At 43.8% G+C, this 18112-nt stretch overlaps 1 pseudogene; it reads left to right on the top strand.

The window, feature by feature from the left end:
- LOC134352537 (interferon-inducible GTPase 5-like) overlaps window positions 1–17729 on the top strand; it is a 30147-nt pseudogene extending 12418 nt beyond the window's left edge.
- Window positions 17730–18112: the final 383 nt, after the last annotated feature.

Genomic DNA, 18112 nt, shown 5'->3' with positions numbered 1-18112 from the left:
AGGAGTTTCACAAGGATGATTCCAGGAATGAAGGGGTTAAAATATGGAGTGTGTTTGGTAGTTTCTGGCCTGTACTCACTAGAATTTAGAAGAATCATGGGGATCTCATTGAAATCTACTGAATGTTGAAAGGACTAGATAAGGTGAATGTGGAGAGAGTCATTCCTCTGGTGGGGTATCCGGAAATAAAGGGCACAGCCTCAAAGTTGAGGGCTTTCTCTTTAGAACAGAATTTAGGAGGAATTTGTTTAAACAGGGAGTGGTGAAACTGTGGAATGCTCTGCCACAGACTGCAGTGGAGGCTAAGACTGTGGGTATACTTAAAGTGGAAATAGATAGATTCCTGATTGGTTGGGACATCAAGGGGTATTGTGTGAGGGCAAGAGTATGGGGTTGATTGCGATCCAGAATCAGCAACAATAAATGGCGGAGTGGACTCGATGGGCTAAATGATCTAATTCTGCTTCTATGTCTTATGGTCTGATGGGTCTCTAGCACTGTGTCTGGCTCAGAAGAGAAGAGAGGCGAAGAGAACTGCAGTGGTGATCAGAGATTCCATAGTCACTGGAACAGATGAGATTCTGTGGACGTGATAGAGACACCCGGACCGTATGTTGACTCCCAGTTGCCAGGGTCAGATATCAGATTGGGTCCACGACATTCTCAATGGGGAGGGTGGGCAGCAAGGAGCCTTGGTACATATTGACACCAATGGCATAGGTAGGGAAGGTGAGGAGGTGCTGAAGAGAAATTTTAGGGAACTAGGTAGAAAGCTGAAAAACAGGACTTCCAGGCTAGCAAAGTCTGGATTGCTACCTGTGTCATGCGTCAGTGACAGCTATAATACGATGGTATGGCAGATAAATGTGTGGCTGAGAAACTGGTGCAGGGTGAATGATTTCAGATTTATGGATCATTGGGATGCCTACACACTGTACATAAGGGACAGATTACACATGAACCTAAGGGGTACCAGAGCAGGTTTGCTCGAGCTGTTTGGAAGGGTTTCAACTAATTTGACAATGGGTTGGCAATTGGAAAGACAGTGCTGAGGAAGAAGTAGAAAATGTTATATTTGAGTGCGCTTAGTATACGAAATTAAGTAGATGAACTTGTAGCACAGTTACAGATTGGCATGTATGACGTTGTAGATATCACTGAATTGGGGCTGAAAGCAGATTATAGCTAGGCACTTAATATCAAACGATACACATTGTACCAGAAAGACAGGCTGGGAAGCACAGGAGTTGGAGTAGTTCTGTTGCTAAAAAATGAAATGAAATCATTAGAAAGAGGTGACACAGGGCAGAAAGTATAGAATTGTTGTGGGTAGATTTCAGCAACTGCACAGCTGAAAAAGACGCTGATGGGAGTTATATACTGATCTCCAAGAGTAGTAATGATGTGGTCTACAAATTACAATGGGAGATGTAAAATACATGTCAAATAGCCAATATTCTGATTGTCATAGGGTATTTCAATATGCAAGTAGATTGAGAAAATCAGGTTTGTGCTGGATCGCAAGATCCAGAATGCCAAGGAGATGGCTTTTCAGAGCAGCTCATAGTTGAGCCCACAAGGGGAGAAGCGATTTAATCATAGTCATACTTTATTGATCCGGGGGGAAATTGGTTTTCATTACATTTGCACCATAAATAATTAAATAGTAATAAAACCATAAATAGCTAAATAGTAATATGTAAATTATGCCAGGAAATAAGTCCAGGACTAGCCTATTGGCTCAGGGTGTCTGACCCTCCAAGGGAGGAGTTGTAAGGTTTGATGGCCACAGGCAGGAATGACTTCCTATGACGCTCTGTGTTGCATCTCAGTGGAATTAGTCTCTGGCTGAATGTACTCCTGTGCCCACCCAGTACATTATGTAGTGGATGGGAGACATTGTTCAAGATGGCATGCAACTTAGACAGCATCCTCTTTTCAGACACCACCGTGAGAGAGTCCAGTTCCATCCCCATAACATCACTGGCCTTACGAATGACTGTTGATTCTGTTGGTGTCTGCTACCCTCAGCCTGCTGCCCCAGCACACAACAGCAAATATGATAGCACTGGCCACTACAGACTTGTAGAACACCCTCAGCATCGTCCGGCAGATGCTAAAGGACCTCAGTCTCCTCAGGAAATAGAGACAACTCTGGCCCTTCTTGTAGACAGCCTGAGTGTTCTTTGACCAGTCCAGTTTATTGTCAATTCATATTCCCAGGTACTTGTAATCCCTCACCATGTCCACACTGACCCCTGGATGGAAACAGGGGTCACCAGTACCTTAGCTCTCCTCAGGTCTACCACCAGCTCCTTAGTCTTTTTCACATTAAGCTGCAGATAATTCTGCTCACACCATGTGACAAAGTTTCCTACCGTAGCCCTGTACTTAGCCTCATCTCCCCTGCTGATGCATCCAACTATGGCAGAGTCATCAGAAAACTTCTGAAGATGACAAGACTCTGTGCAGTAGTTGAAGTCTGAGGTGTAAATGGTGAAGAGAAAGGGAGACAGGACAGTCCCCTGTGGAACCCCAGTGCTGCTGATCACTCTGTCAGATACACAGTGTTGCAAGCACATATTGTGGTCTGCCAGTCAGGTAATCAAGAATCCATGACACCAGGAAAACATCCACCTGCATAGCTGTCAGCTTCTCCCCCAGCAGAGCAGGGTGGATGGTGTTGAACGCACTGGAGAAGTCAAAAAACATGACCCTCACAGTGCTCTTTTTGGGCTGGGTATTGTGTAATGAACTGGAATTAATTAGACAGCTTCAGGTAATGGAATCTTTTGGGGTAAGTGATTATAATATGGTAGAATACCCCCTCCAATTTGAGAAAGAGAAGTGAAAGACATATACTTTACTATTACAGTGGAGTAAAGGGAACTACAGAGGCATGAGAGAGGAGCTGGCCAAAATTGATTGGAAAGGAACATGGCAGTGTTGACAGAAGAGCAGTAAAGGCTGGAGATTCTGAGAGCAATTTGAAAGGTGGAGGATATACAAATTCCAGAGAGGAAGAAGTATTCTAAAAAGCAGGATAACATAACTGTGGCTGACAAGAGAAGTTAAAGCCATCATAAAAGCAAAAGTGAGGGCATATAATATTGCAAAATTTTTGAGAAGTGAGAGGGTAGAGAAGCTTTTAAAAACCAGCAGGAGGCAACTAAAAAGTCATAAACAAAGGTAGTTAATAATAGAAAAGAGGACACCAAAAGTTTATTCAAATACATAAAGTGTAAAAGAAAGGCAATAGTAGATTTCGGACCGCTGGAAAATGATGCTGCAGAGGTAGTAATGGTGGATAAGGAAATGAGAGATGAACAGAATAAGTATTTTGCATCAGTCTTCACAATGGAAGATACCAGCCATATTCCGGAGGTTTGAGTGTATCAGGGGTCAGTAGTGTGTAAAGTTGCCATTACTAAGGAGAAGGATCTTGGGAACCTGTAAGGTCTTAAGGTAGATAAGTCACCTGAAACAGATGGTATACACCTCAGGGTTCTGAAAAAGCTGGCTGTTGTGGAGGCATTACTACTGATCTTTCAAAAATCAGTTAATACTGGCCTGTTTCCAGAGGAATGGAAAATTGCAAATGTCACTCCACTCTGCAAGAAGGGAGAGAGACAGAATAAAGGATAACACAGGCCTGTTAGTCTAAAGTTAGTGGTTGAAAAGATGTTGGAGTCCATTGTTAAGGACATGGTTTCAGGATATTTGAAGGCACATGATAAATTGGTTAAATTCAGTTAGTTCCCTTTGGGGAAAATCTTGCCTGTTGGAATTCTTTGAAGAAGTAACAAGCAGGATAGACAAAGGAGAGTCAGTAGATGTTGTGCACTTGGATTTTCAGAAGGCCTTTGACAAGGTGCCTTTCATGAGGCTCTGTGCATTTGCTGAACTCTTAACAAGTTAAGAGCCCATGGTATTACAGGAAAGATAGTAACATGGATAGAGCATTGGCTGATTGGCAGGTGGAAAAGAGTGGGAATAAAGGGAGCCATTCCTGGTTGGCAGCTGGTGACTAATGGTGTTCCACAGGAATCTGTGTTTGGATCGCTTCCTTTTATGTTATATGTCAATGACTTGGATGATGGAATTGTGAATTTGTGGTAAAGTTTGCGAATGATACATAGATAGATGGAGGAGTAGGTAGTTTTGAGAAGGTTACATCGGTGGGGAGGAAGGCAAATGTGTTGTTTACATTCATTTCTAAAAGTCAACAATATAAAAGCAAGGATGTAATACTGAGGCTTTGTAAAGCACTGCTGAGGCATGACTTGGAGTATTGTGAGTAATTTTGGGCCCTTATCTAGAAAACGATGTGCTGATATTGGAGAGGGTTCAAAGGAGGTTTACGAAAATGATGTGCTGATGAAGAGTCTCGGCCCAAAAATGCTGACTGTTTACTATTTTCCATAAGTGCTACCTGATCTGCTGAGTTCCTTTCACATTTTGTGTGTGTTGCTGGGATTTCCAGCATCTACAGATTTTCTCATGTTTATGAGACTGATTCCAGGATTGAAAGGCTTGTCATATGAGTGACTTTTGATGGCTCTGGGCCTCTACTGACAGGAATTCAGAAGAATGAGGGGTGATCTCATTCAAATATATTGAGCATTGAAGGGCTTCAATAGAATGGATATTGAGAGGAAATTTATAATGTTGGTGGAGCCTAAGACCAGAGAACATAGCCTCAGAATAGAGAGGAACATTCATTTAAAACAGAGATTAGGAGGAATTTCTTTAGCCAGAGAGTGGTAAATCTGTGGAGGCCAAGTTATTGGCTATATTTACGGCAGAGATTGATGGATAATTTATTTGTCAAGGCACAAAAGGATACAGGGAGAAGGCGGCAGATTGGGGCTGAGAGGGAAAATGCATCATCCATGACGAAATGGCGGCGCAGACTCAATGGGGCAAATGGCCTAATTCTTCTCCTATCTCTTCTGGTCTTATATATATTTATTCAATTCATCTGCCGTTTCTTTTATCCCATTACTATGTTTGCAGTACCAATTTCCAGCCGTCCAATACCCATTGCCTCTCTTTTACTCTTCATATATCTAAAAAAATGTTTTAGTATCCTCTTTTAGATTATTGGCTAGATCATCCACATAATTCACCTTTTCTCTCTTTATTACTTTTTAGTTGCATTTGCTAATTTATAAAAGCTCCCCAATCATTGTCAAGTTCACTAATGACACGACATTGAGACGATTTACAGAGAGGGTTTGAGAGAACTTGAAGCCTGTTGTCAGAAAAAGAACCTCTTCCTCGGTGTCAACAAGACCAATGAGTTGGTTATTGACTTCAGGAGAATTCAGCCACTCACACCCCTCTTTACATCAGGTACACAGCAGTGGAAACTGCAGGAGTTTCAAACTCCTTGGAGTGCACATCTCACACAACCTCTCATAGTCCCAGAACACATCCTACTCCATCAGAACAGCTCACAAGCAGCTCTACTTTCTGAGGAAGCTGAAGAGACCCGGACTATGTGTATCTATACTCAAATCGTTCTGCAGATGTGCAGTAGTGAGAATCCTAATGATCTGCATCACTGCTTGGTACAGAAACTGCACTGCAGTGAGCAGGAAGGTTTTACAATGGATAGTTAAAGCTGCCAAATTCATCACCGGCACCAGCCTAATACCATCAAGTACATGTACACAGAAAGGTGCCGGAGAAGGGTCAGTAATATCATAAAGTTTCCCCTACACCCTTCCGATGGACTGTATGTCCCAGGGACGGGGTACATAGCATCCACACCAGGACCACCACACTCAAAAACAGTTCCTTTCCCCAAGCAGTAAAGCTGATCACCACCTCCAACCACTAATACATCCCTCCACATCTCGCATCAGCACTGCTTTATCATTTCCTGTCCGAGTCATTTGATGTGCAGGCACTCCTGTGCCGAGCATCACTTTATAGATATACAATCAATCTGTGTACACAGGTTATGTATTGTGTTTGTTGTTTTTTTTATTACTGTGGTTTTATCTTATTGCAATTCTTTTTCTGCTCCAGAGTAACAATTATTTTGTTCTCCTTTACACTTGTGTATTGGAAATGACATGAAACAATCATGAATCATAGCCTCCCACCAATTTTTGATATTTGTCTGCCCTCTGTTTTGCTTTTATGCTGCCTTCTACCTTCTTCAGCCACGGTTACCTTTTCCTTCCTTCTGAATGCTGTTGCATCTTTGGAATGAACTGATCTAGTGAATTCCCAATTACTCCAGAAACTTCAGCCATTGTTAATTTATTCGTATTTTTCCAAGCTGCCCAACCATCCATACTATATAGTTTTAAGCCCTATCCAACAGTGGGTCCTGGGGGAGTGTGTCAGTATCGACACTGAGTGTCCAGGGAGTGTGTCACTGTTTACATGGTTCTGGATGTGTGTGTCAGTATTTGCAGTGGGTCCCTGTGGGCTTTGGCAGTTTTTACAGGGAGTCCTGTCAGCGTATTATTACTGACAGTGGGCCCAAATTGTGTACGTGTTTTTTTTTTAATGCAAGCACAAGGAATTCTGCAGATGCTGGAAATTCAAGCAACACACATCAAAGTTGCTGGTGAATGCAGCAGGCCTCTTCCTAGAGATGCTGCCTGGCCTGCTGCATTCACCAGCAACTTTGATGAGTGTTACGTGTTTTTCTTGCTTGTTTTCGGGGTTCCCAGAGGTGTGTCAAAATTTACAGGATGTCCTGGGAAAGGTGTCAGTATTTGTGTGGTGTTCCATAGTATTACAGAGGGTGTCATGGAGGTGTGCCAGCATTATTGACATCCTCCTAGGAGTGTTTCAGTATTTACAGGGTCTCCCAGGGAGTGCGTCAGTATTTATAGAGGCTCCCAGGGAGTGTGTCAATATTTACAGAGGGGCTCCTGTGAGTGTATCAGTGGTCCCGTAGATTGTGTCATTATATTTTCAGGGAGCTTCTGTGGATAATTTCTCTATGCCATTGCCCAGCTGTCTCTTTACTGGCCTGGCAGTGCCCTGTTCTATAACCAAAATATTGTCATTTTCCAAACTAATTTCACCATCCCACAATCTCTACCCACACCCCTGTGTTTAACCTCAGACTAACTCCACTGTCTTATTTATTCTCTTTCTCCGCAACTCTGCCATTCCTCAAATAATCCCAGTGCCCCTTCTTGGCCTCACAACACTTTGCCAGTCCTCAAACTAATCCCACTTCCTTCTACTAACCTCACAAAGATGTATCGGGTCCCAAATGAATTGCACTGCCCTTCTCTGACCCACACTCTGCGTCAATCACCAAACTCATCCCACTGCCCAGCCCTGTCAACACAACCCAAGATAGTGACGTGGTGTGGGAAGGGGATGGACTGAACGGTGTGTCTTAGTATTTGCACAGGTTTCCCAGGCAATGTGTCAGTATATACAGGTGAACTTTGTGGTGGGTGTCAGTATTTACAGGGGGTCCAATTTGAGTGTGTCAGTATTCACAGAGTGTCCTGGGCAGTGAGTATCAGTCTTTACAGGGTTCCCAGGGAAGCGTGTCAGTATTTACATGTGGTCACGGGTATTATGTCAGTATTGACGGGGAGTCCCAGAGAGTCCCATAAAGTGCTTGCAGGGTGTCCCGTAAAGTGTGTCAGTATTTAGAGCGGGTCCTCTTGGGATGTCAGCTTCTATAGGGGGTCCTGTGAGGGATGTCACTATTTACAGGAGGCCCTGTGGGGTGTGTCAGTATTTACAGGGGGTCCTGTGAGATGTGTCAGTATTTATAGTGTGTCCTGTGGAGGGGATGTCAGTATCTAGGTGGTTCTGTGGAGAGTGTCAGCATCTATAGGGGGTCCAGTGTGGTGTGTCAGTATTTTAGGGGGTCCTGTGGGGGGTGTCAGTATTTATAGGGGGTCCTGTGGGGGGTGTCAGTATTTACCGGGGGTTCTGTGGAGATTGTCAATATGTACAGGGGTCCTGTGGGGGTGTCAGTATTTATAGGGGGTCACCATTTACAGGATGCCTCCGTGGAGTGAGTGTGTTGCAGTATTTATAAGCTGTCTCTTCTTCTGCGTTGATTGTCTCAGTATTTGTCTCGGGGGTCCCTGGGACAGTGTCATTATCAAGAGCGGGTCTCCAGGGTGTGTCAGTATTTACAGAGGGTCCCCGGGGAATGATTCAGTATTTAAAGGTGGTCCCATGCAGTGTGTCGGTATCTTCCGGTAAAATCGCAATGCGCGCAAATGCAGCGGCTTCTCTGAATCCAAACAAAGGTGTAATTGTTCAATCTTTAATATTTTCCGCACTCCATGTTTATTTAAAAAGATCTCCCAATCAGTGCATTAGTGTGGGGTCATTGTTTCGGAGAGGATTGATTACCTCACGGAGTCGCATCTTCGCTCCCCCGAGGTTCTGATTCTGATGTTTAATATCTTGTTTCCGCTCTTCCTGGGGATTCCGCCGTTCCTCCGCACCTGGGTCCTGTCGTTCGAGAGAGCACCATGACATTATTTCCACCATTTGAAATGGGAGATCATTATGACCCATATCATCCGCTCCCGATCTTTCCTCGTTCCTCAGGGACCTCTCACTTTGCCTCTCTACAAGCCCACAGCACTCAATTACACTCAGCTGCCGATTAACCTGAATCACCATTTTGCCAGTACGTGAAAAGTAGCAGAATTGATTGTGGTTCAGCGCCAAAGCATAAAACAAGGGTCAAACCATAACGGACAACGCAATAGCAACTAATAATTTACAAGACAATAGTGCAAACAGCCAATAGGCTTCAATGGGAACATTTAATGTCAGAGAAATGTGTACAATATACATCCGAAATACTTTTTTTCCGTAAACATCCTCGAAAACAAAGGAGTGCCCCAAAGAATGGATGACAGTTAAATGCGAGATTCCCAAAGCTCCCCCAGCTCCCCTTCCCACACACAGGCAGCTGCAAGGCAAAGACCCTCCTCCGCCACCACAGAGCCCTCAAGCACTCAAGCGGGCAGCAAAGCATCAATAAAGACACAGACCTGCAGTACCCCAAAGACTACTCGTTCACCCAGTAGTTCAAAATAACACAGGCTCTCTTTCCCTAATAAAGTAAATAGAGGTGTCCCTCGGCACGAATGACAATAATCAAACTTAAATAAATTTGAACATATGAACAGACAGAATTATCAACAAAGCAAGGAGAGTAGGAAAGGCCATTTAACAGGTGTTGTACAGGGACAGTTGGGGTATTACACGGAGTGAGCTTTGCGCAGAATCTGGATAGCTACAGGAAATAAGCTTTGACGATCTTGTACAGTCCTGGAGGTGATGGACTTGTAGCATGTCCCTGGTGGTAATTTGGTGAATTGGTGAATACTAGGGTGTAATTTTCCAGCTTTTTTTTTGCTTTGGTGATGAAAAGGTCTCCAGATGACGGTAGTTGACAGCCGATGATCTTCTGTGCCGATTGGACCTAGACTACCTGAGTAAAAATTGTACTAACCTGTACGTATTTAGAATGTGGGTGGAAACTGGAGCGCCTGGAGGAAACCCACGCAATGGGAGAAATTATGACCTACTTACAGACAGCGGCTGTATTGAACCCTGTTTCCTGGTGCAATGACAGCATTAAAGGCTACACAACTGTGCCGCCCAAAATTAATCGGGTGATCAATAATAACTTGTGACTGTGGGACATGTGGACCAGTCAATCAATTATCGAAAAAAGTCCTTGTTTACAAATGAAGCTGATGCAGAGCAATGATTGTGCGAGATCAGAATAATATTCGTTTGCCAAGGGTTATGGAAGATCTCAGTACTTCCCGTCTTGTTTTGACGACAAAGCCCAAAGAGATTCTACTCAACATCACAGATGTAGAGGCCAGGTGCTTATCAAAAGTAGAGATGCCCGACACAGCATGAAGGGTGTATCAGAGACCCTGAGACCCAGGCATGCTCTCCGCTCATTGATGCCATCAGGAAGAAGGTACAGGTGCCTCAGGACAACACAAAACCAGGTTCTGGAATAGATATTACCCCTCAAGCCTCAGGATCTTGAATCAAAGGGGATAGACATAGACATAGACATAGACATAGAATAGTACAGCACAGTACAGGCCCTTCGGCCCACAATGTTGTGCCAACCCTCAAACCCTGCCTCCCATGTAAGCCCCCACCTTAAATTCCTCCATATACCTGTCTAGTAGTCTCTTAAACTTCACTAGTGTATCTGCCTCCACCACTGACTCGGGCAGTGCATTCCACGCACCAACCACTCTCTGAGTAAAAAACCTTCCTCTAATATCCCCCTTGAACTTCCCACCCCTTACCTTAAAGCCATGTCCTCTTGTATTCAGCAGTGGTGCCCTGGGGAAGAGGCGCTGGCTATCCACTCTATCTATTCCTCTTATTCTCTTGTACACCTCTATCATGTCTCCTCTCATCCTCCTTCTCGCCAAAGAGTAAAGCCCTAGCTCCCTTAATCTCTGATCATAATGCATACGCTCTAAACCAGGCAGCATCCTGGTAAATCTCTTCTGTACCCTTTCCAATGCTTCCACATCCTTCCTTAACACTTCTTCACTTACTCAATCATAAAATGTTCCCACAGCCTATGGACTCACTTCCAAGGACTCTTCATCTCACATTCTCCATATTTATTGTTCATTTATTAATTATTAAATTATTTTTTTTCTTTTCGTATTTACAAAGTTTCCTGTCTTATGCACATTGGTTGTACACCCAGGTTTGTGCAGTCTTTCATTCCTTCTGTTATGGTTATTATTCTATGGATTTATTGTAAATGCCCACAAGGAAATGACCCTCAGTGTTGCAGATGCCGCCATGCTGTATATGTACTGGGGTAATAAATTTATTTTGAACTTTCAACAAAGGCCATCAAATGTGTCCGTGACAGTTTGATAACTGCAACAAAATGGAAAGTGCTGGAATGTCAGCAACTCAGCATCATTTCAGGAAAATAGAACAGAAGAATGAGGGGAGATTTGATAGAGGTATATAAAATTATGATGGATATAGATAGATGGATGCAAGCAGGCTTTTTCCACTGAGGCAAGGGGAGAAAAAAACCAGAGGACATGGGTTTAGGGTGAGGGGGAAAAGTTTAAAGGGAACATTGGGGAGGGGCTTCTTCACACAGAGAGTGGTGGGAGTGTGGAATGAGCTTCCAGATGAGGTGGTAAATGCAGGTTCTTTTTTACCATTTAAGAATAAATTGGACAGATACATAGATGGGAGGTGTATGGAGGGATATGGTCCGTGTGCAGGTCAGTGGGACTAGGCAGAAAATGGATCGGCACAGCCAAGAAGGGCCAAAAGGCCTGTTTTTGTGCTGTAGTTTTTCTATGGTTTCTAACACCTGAAGTTGGGATTAACAACCTTTCATCAGCAATCAGAATTAGAATCACATTTACTATCACTAGCATGCGTCATGAAATTTTGCAGAAGCAGTACAATGCAATACATAATAATATAGAAAGAAAAAATAAAGAAGCAAGTACACTAAGTGTGTATATGTATATTAAATAGTTGTATTACAATAGTGGAAAAAAGAAATGTACTACAAAGGTGAGGTAGTGTTCATGGGTTCAATCTCCATTTAGGAATCAGATAGCACAGAAGAAGCTGTTTCTCAATCACTGAGAGTGTGGCTTCAGGCTTCTGTACATCCCTGATGGTAACAATGAGAAAAAGGCATGTACTGGGTGATCGGGGCCCTTAATAATGGATGCTGTCTTTCTGAGACACCGCTCCTTGAAGAAGTCTTGGATACTATGGAGGCGAGTGCCCAAGATGGAGCTGACTAATTTTACAACTTTCTGCAGCTTCTTTTGGTCCTGTGCAGTTGCCCTCCCCCATACCAGACAGTGTTACAGCCTGTCAGAATGCTCTCCATGGTACACATATAAAAGTTTTCAAGTCTTTTAGGTGCAATCCAAATTTCTTCAAACTCCAAATGAAATATAGCCATTGTCTTCCCTTATTTATAGCCGCATCGACATGTTGGGAACAGGTTAAATCCTCAGAGATCTTGACACCCAGGAACTTGAAATGCTCACTCTGTCCATCTCTGATTCCTGTATGAGCATTGGTTCATGTTCCCTCATTTTTGCCCTTCCTGACATCAAAAATCAGCTTGTTCATCTTATGGCCGCTGTGTGCAAGTTTGGTGCTACAACACCACGCAATTGCCTAGTATATCTCACTCTTTAATATCGCAGAATTTAATGAAGCAGAACCATAGATCATCCACAGTTTATGAAGAGGCATTCTGTTCTTCCTGTCCGTGCTGGTCAATATAGACACACCAATCAGCTTCAATTATCAACAGCATGTCCATGTCACTAACGCTTTCATGCCTCACCTATCATTCCACACCGTGATCCAGACAAGTAAAGCGTTCTGCATGAACGGATCATTATCCTCTTACCTTTTGGCCAGTTGCTTTAAAACTAAAACAATCATTTCCACTTTCACCAAAAGCCACATTCCCGGCGTTTGTACTCTCCTTTACAGAATTAATTACGTACTTCACTTGAACTCGACCCATTGTCTTCAGTGAAAATTCCATTCAACAGCCTCTGTTTCGTAAAATGCAACATAAAATAATCGATTCTTCCCTCAAAACAACAACCTGTTTAAGCAACTCAGCAGGTCTAACAGCATCTGTGGGTGGAAGGAATTTTCAACGTTACTACAATTGCTAAGTTTGTCACAATGGCGGGGCATTGGGAGCAAGGGTGGACCCAAATGCAAGACACATCTTGTGAGGTTACTTAGATTTAGTTTGTTGTTCGATACCAGGAGAGCAAGGCAGGAGCAGGAAATAGCGACCTGGACAAGGACTCAGGACTACGACTAGGCTGGGACTAAGGGACTGGGCCTGGACACAGAATCGGCTCCCAGAACTGGAGGAGACATGAAGAGGCTAGGGTATGGACTCCGAGCCAGAGACTGGACCCCTCCTTGGGTACAGGACATAGGGCCGGGAGTCGCACACAGAACAGAGAGCCAGGACCCCTACTTGGGTACAGGACATAGGGCCGGGACTCATGAGCCCCCGCAGGACAATGATAAGATGGCCTGACTTACCCCACGGAGGCGAGGACAAGACAAGACCAACACGAAAGAACACCAGTCAGTACCTATCTAACTCCAATGATAAAACTAGACCGAAGTGCAGGCGAGGGCTGCAGATGAGGGCTAGAGGCGGGAGGGGCAGAGAAGGGATTCAGACAGGGGGGTAAGACAGGAATCACAGACCGCTAGGGCCAGGACTTGACTCGGAACTCAAATGCCGCCAGGGCCAGGACTTGACTCAGAACTTGGATGCCGCCAGGGACGAGACTTGACTCAGTATGTGGATGCTGCCAGGGCCAGGACTTGACTCGGAATTTCCGGGTAGTGGCGAGCTCTCGACTCATTCCGGGATCAGTAGACAGCAGTTCTTGATTCCCTCCGGCGGGTTAACTGACTGACCCACCTCGGTGAGGAAACTTTGCAGGCTCGCTTTGGTGAGGTAACTTGACAGGGTTGCTCCGGTGAGGAAAGGCGAATTACCGGCACTCGCTTCGGGCGGAGACTTGGTGTCGGAGAGCTGATGGAGGCTCGAAGTTTTTGGACGACTCAGAGTCGGACTATGGTCGGGCATGGCAGAGAGAGTTTTTCTTCCTTCTCCCGTCTGGGTGAGATGTGGGACATTTGAGAGACTACAAACTTTTTACTGTGCTCAAGGACTGTTCTTCATCAAGTTATGGTATTGTTGCACTGTTGTAACTATATGTTATAATTATGTGGTTTTGGTAGCTTTTTTAGTCTTGGTCTGTCCTGTGTTTTGTGATATAACACCGGAGGAAATATTGTATCATTTCTTAATGCATGCATTACTAAATGACAATAAAAGAGGACTGTGTGTCTTCATAATCTAATCTAATATCCCAGACCCAGGAACCAGACAGATAACATTGCCTTTGGGATACTCAATCCTTGTGACAGAGAATTATGCCTATTCCATTGTCTATACAATCACCAGTTACAAATACATTTCTCTTCTCTCCCCCTTCTCGAATGGCTCCATGAACCACAGTGCCATGGTTCAGTTGCTCATCTTCCCTACAGTCCTCTGTCTCATCCTCAGAAGGAGCATCAATCTCAAACAAGAGAAAATCTGTGGGTGATTGAAATCAAAGTAATACACACAAAATGCTGGAGAACCTCAGCAGACCAGACAGCATGTATGCAAAGGAGTAAACAGTAGACGTTTTGGGCTAAGAAATGAAGGTTCTCGGCCCAAAATGTTGATTGGTTATTCTTGTCCATAGATGTTGCCTGGCCTGCTGAGTTCCTTCAGCATTTTGTGTGTATTGCATCAAATTCAGACCAAGTTCAGGGTCTGAGATTCCTCCAACACTCCCTGTTGGAACCCCCCTCCACCCCAAGTGCCTCACTCGCATTCGCACTGTCTTGGCCCTGATCACCGACTGAGCACAGAGTCTAGGTAACTTTCACTCTCTCTGATGCATCGCAGTATTTGAAGCTCAGATTCCAGCTCCTCAAATTTGAGCCTGAGTCCCTTGAGTAACTAACACTTGCTGCAGATGCAGTCACCAGGAACCACAATGGGGCCCACCAGCTCCCATATCATTCAGCTAAAAAACGTCCCCTAATCCTGCTTCCATATTTTACTTAATTTGTTATAATTTGATTTTATATAATTTCTATATATTAGGCATCCGTGAGACCATGGATTTGCACCTTGGAAGGTTTCCAGGACGCAGGCCTGGACAAGGTTGTATGGAAGACCGGCAGTTGCCCATGCTGCAAGTCTCCCTTCTCCACGCCACCGATGTTGTCCAAGGGAAGGGCACTAGGGCCGATACAGCTTGGCACCGGTGTCGTGGCAGAGCAATGTGTAGTTAAGTGCCTTGCTCAAGGACACAACGCGCTGCCTCAGCTGAGGCTCGAACTAGCGACCTTCAGATCACTAGACCAACACCTTAACCACTTGGCCATGTGCCAATTTTATATAATAAATTGTATATAATACCTTTGAGACCTTTGCACAGTACTGTATTTGTCAATATGGAGTGGGGAGCGGGGCCATTGTTCTTGTTGCATTTTGTGCAGGGGAGGGGGTTTGGAGGGTGGTTTAATGATCATGTTACCTTTCATTTTTGGTGAGGAGGGAGGGATGGGTTTGCTGTTTCTCTTTGAACTGGTAGTTCCTGGGTCATCACTAACCACTGGTGCCTACTGAAAGAGTGTGATTCTTTTTGCCACACTCTGTGAAGATTCAGCCTGGGATCAAAGGCAGTTTTCATTATGTATGGGAAGAAACTCTTGTGTCTACAACTGATCTATTTGAAAACAAACTTTAAAGATCAAATTGTCCTTGCAGAATCCAAATTAGGTGTAGGTGTGCCTGTGCATTAATGATTCTTGAGAGTCCCATTATGGCAAAGCCCATTGCTTTGATGTTTTATTTTCACCGGATTTGGTAGTCACTAGCTGTACTGGATTTGACACCTGAGCAATGTTATGTCTTGTTGTGTTGGTACCTACATTGAAAGAGCAGAGGTCTTCTGTACGTTATTTACATGTTCAGGAAGTTGCCGGTTCCTGTTGCCATTTGACCTGGTTATTGAATACCATTCTTGTGAATATTTCAGCCACATCTATAGCACTCACAATGGTTGAGGATGGGCATGTTCTTGGAAAATGTTTGTCTCCTTTTGCCCTCAAACTACTTGACTGTGCAGCATCATGTGTTGAAACTAGATTATTGACTGTGGTGGAGCTTATCAATGATAGAAGCATGCCAGGTTCAATATGAACCGTTCCCATTCCCATTGATGCACCGGGCTACAGACAGAACGCATCATCTGCATAAGAACTTCTAATAACCACTCCACTTCTGCACCCTATCAACCAATTACTAGCACCCTCACAGTATAGGGCTTCATGTGCTCCAAATCTCCCATCACTAACTTCACCTGCAATATCATTTCAGAGAGGCAAAAGCTAAGATAACTTTGTTGCTCTAAGATGAGATGACATGATGAAGAAACGTGGGTGAACAGAATTAAAATCGTAGAATATGTGAAGATGCTGCTTTGTGGACAAACAGGTTGAGATCTAGGTGCTCCATTAGTTACATCAATTGTGATTAAGCAAAGTCAAAGTATATTAATCTGTCAGAGGGTCGTGAGAGTGTGAAATAAGTTGCCAGCATAAGTGGTGCTTGTGAGCTTGATTTTAACGTTTAATGATAGGAGTATGGGGGGCTATAGTCCCAGTTCAGGTCAATCCCTGTTTCTGTGCTGTACTTTCCAACGACTCTACTCATGCTCATGCACGTTATAATACCAACTACAGGTACCCTGTCACTGTTGCATAGCAAATTGTAACAGCAAGAGCACTTGGACCATGAATAAGAAGGACTGACATGATGATGTTCTGTGAAAGATGTGACATGCATTACAAGTAGAAATTCTTCCAATTGAGAACGTTAATGGAGCATATTTTATTTTAGTGAACCAGTGGCAGAGACTGAGACCCCCTCATTCTTCACACAGGAAGAACTGAGCAAACTAAAGGCTGATTTCGAAACAGGTGGGGTGGAAAAAGTTCAACCACTGATACAGAAGAAAATAACTGATCTGGACAAAACAGAGCTTAACATCGCAGTGACGGGAGAAACAGGTACAGGAAAATCCACCTTCATCAATGCCATGAGAGGACTTCGGAGCACTGATCCGGGAGCAGCTGAAGTTGGGAACACAGAAATAGCAAGGGAGCCAACCGGGTACTCACATCCCACTCTGCCCAATGTTCGCTATTGGGACCTGCCAGGGATCGGAAATACACAATTTCCAGCAGCTAAATATCTCACAGAAATGAAATTCAAAAGATTTGATTTCTTTATCATAATCTCCACTGTTTGGTTCAGAGAAAGTGATGTGGAAACTTGCCAAAGAGATTAAAAGGCTGGGGGAAAAGATCTATTTTGTCCGCTCTAAGATTGATGTCCATCTTTGGTCCATGAAGAAACTAAAGGGGGTTATTAATTAAGAAGAAAATCTGGAAAGGATTCGGAGTGACTGTGTCAGGAGGCTGAAAGATGCGGTGTTTCCGGATCCAACTGTGTTCCTGATATCCAGTTTAGAGCCGGATCATTTTGATTTCATTCGGTTAAATGAAAGATTCGAAGGTGAAATAAATAATGTAAAGAAAAATACCTTTGTCCTGGCCCTTCCGAATCTAAGTGTGGAGATAGTTCAGAAAAACTTTAAGATTCTGACAACATTTATCTGCATGTTTGCAACACTGTCAGAGGTACTGGGTGCGATCCCAGTTCCTAGTGCCTCTCTCACTTGTGATATCAATATATTGATTGGAGCCATTGTCCACTTCGGAACTGCCTGGGTCTAGATGGTGCTTCTCTTCAAAGACTGGCCAACGGAGCCAGAAAACCTGTGGAAGAGTTGAAGGCGACAGTAATAGCTCCGCTGCTGGAGGAAATAACCATAGATGCAATTATGAGGTTAGGTTGGGGGGGTGGAGGTGTTGCTGTCGTTAATTGTTTCAGCCCTGGGATCTGCTCTCGACTTTGTCCAAGTCATTGGCTCCATTTCTGGAGCAGGCTCATCATTTCTCAGTACAAGATACTGCGTGCTGCACTGAAATATCTTACAGAGAATGAAGAGAGAGTGGTGAAAGTTGCCTTTGCAACTGATTAACTGAGCTTTAAATGTATAGAGCCAGTGAATTTATATAATGCCATTGTTAAACATTTGATATTAGCTAACACCAAATCTTGCAGTTAGATGATGTTCACTTCCCCTGCATTCATTCCTAGAAATATTTCTTATTCACTACTGAAGTGGGTTGGGAGGGAATTTCCGATTTGCAGCATTTGGAAAATTGGTATAAGATTAACAAAGTGCTACTCTATGAACTAAACTTTAAAATAATGCTATATCTGCCTTCAGAAATGTTCATGAACAATGTACCCAATAAACATTGACCTATAGATGGCACAGCTGGATGGGCTGCCAAGCAATAGTCTGCAACACTTTGCATGATTCAGCCAATTACTTCTGTTAAAATAGAAATGCACAGG

Source organism: Mobula hypostoma, chromosome 10 (genome assembly GCF_963921235.1).
Source record: "Mobula hypostoma chromosome 10, sMobHyp1.1, whole genome shotgun sequence".
Classification (NCBI taxonomy): domain Eukaryota; kingdom Metazoa; phylum Chordata; class Chondrichthyes; order Myliobatiformes; family Myliobatidae; genus Mobula; species Mobula hypostoma.
Note: the sequence above shows the minus strand (reverse complement) of the source record. Positions and strands in the feature narration are given on the sequence as shown.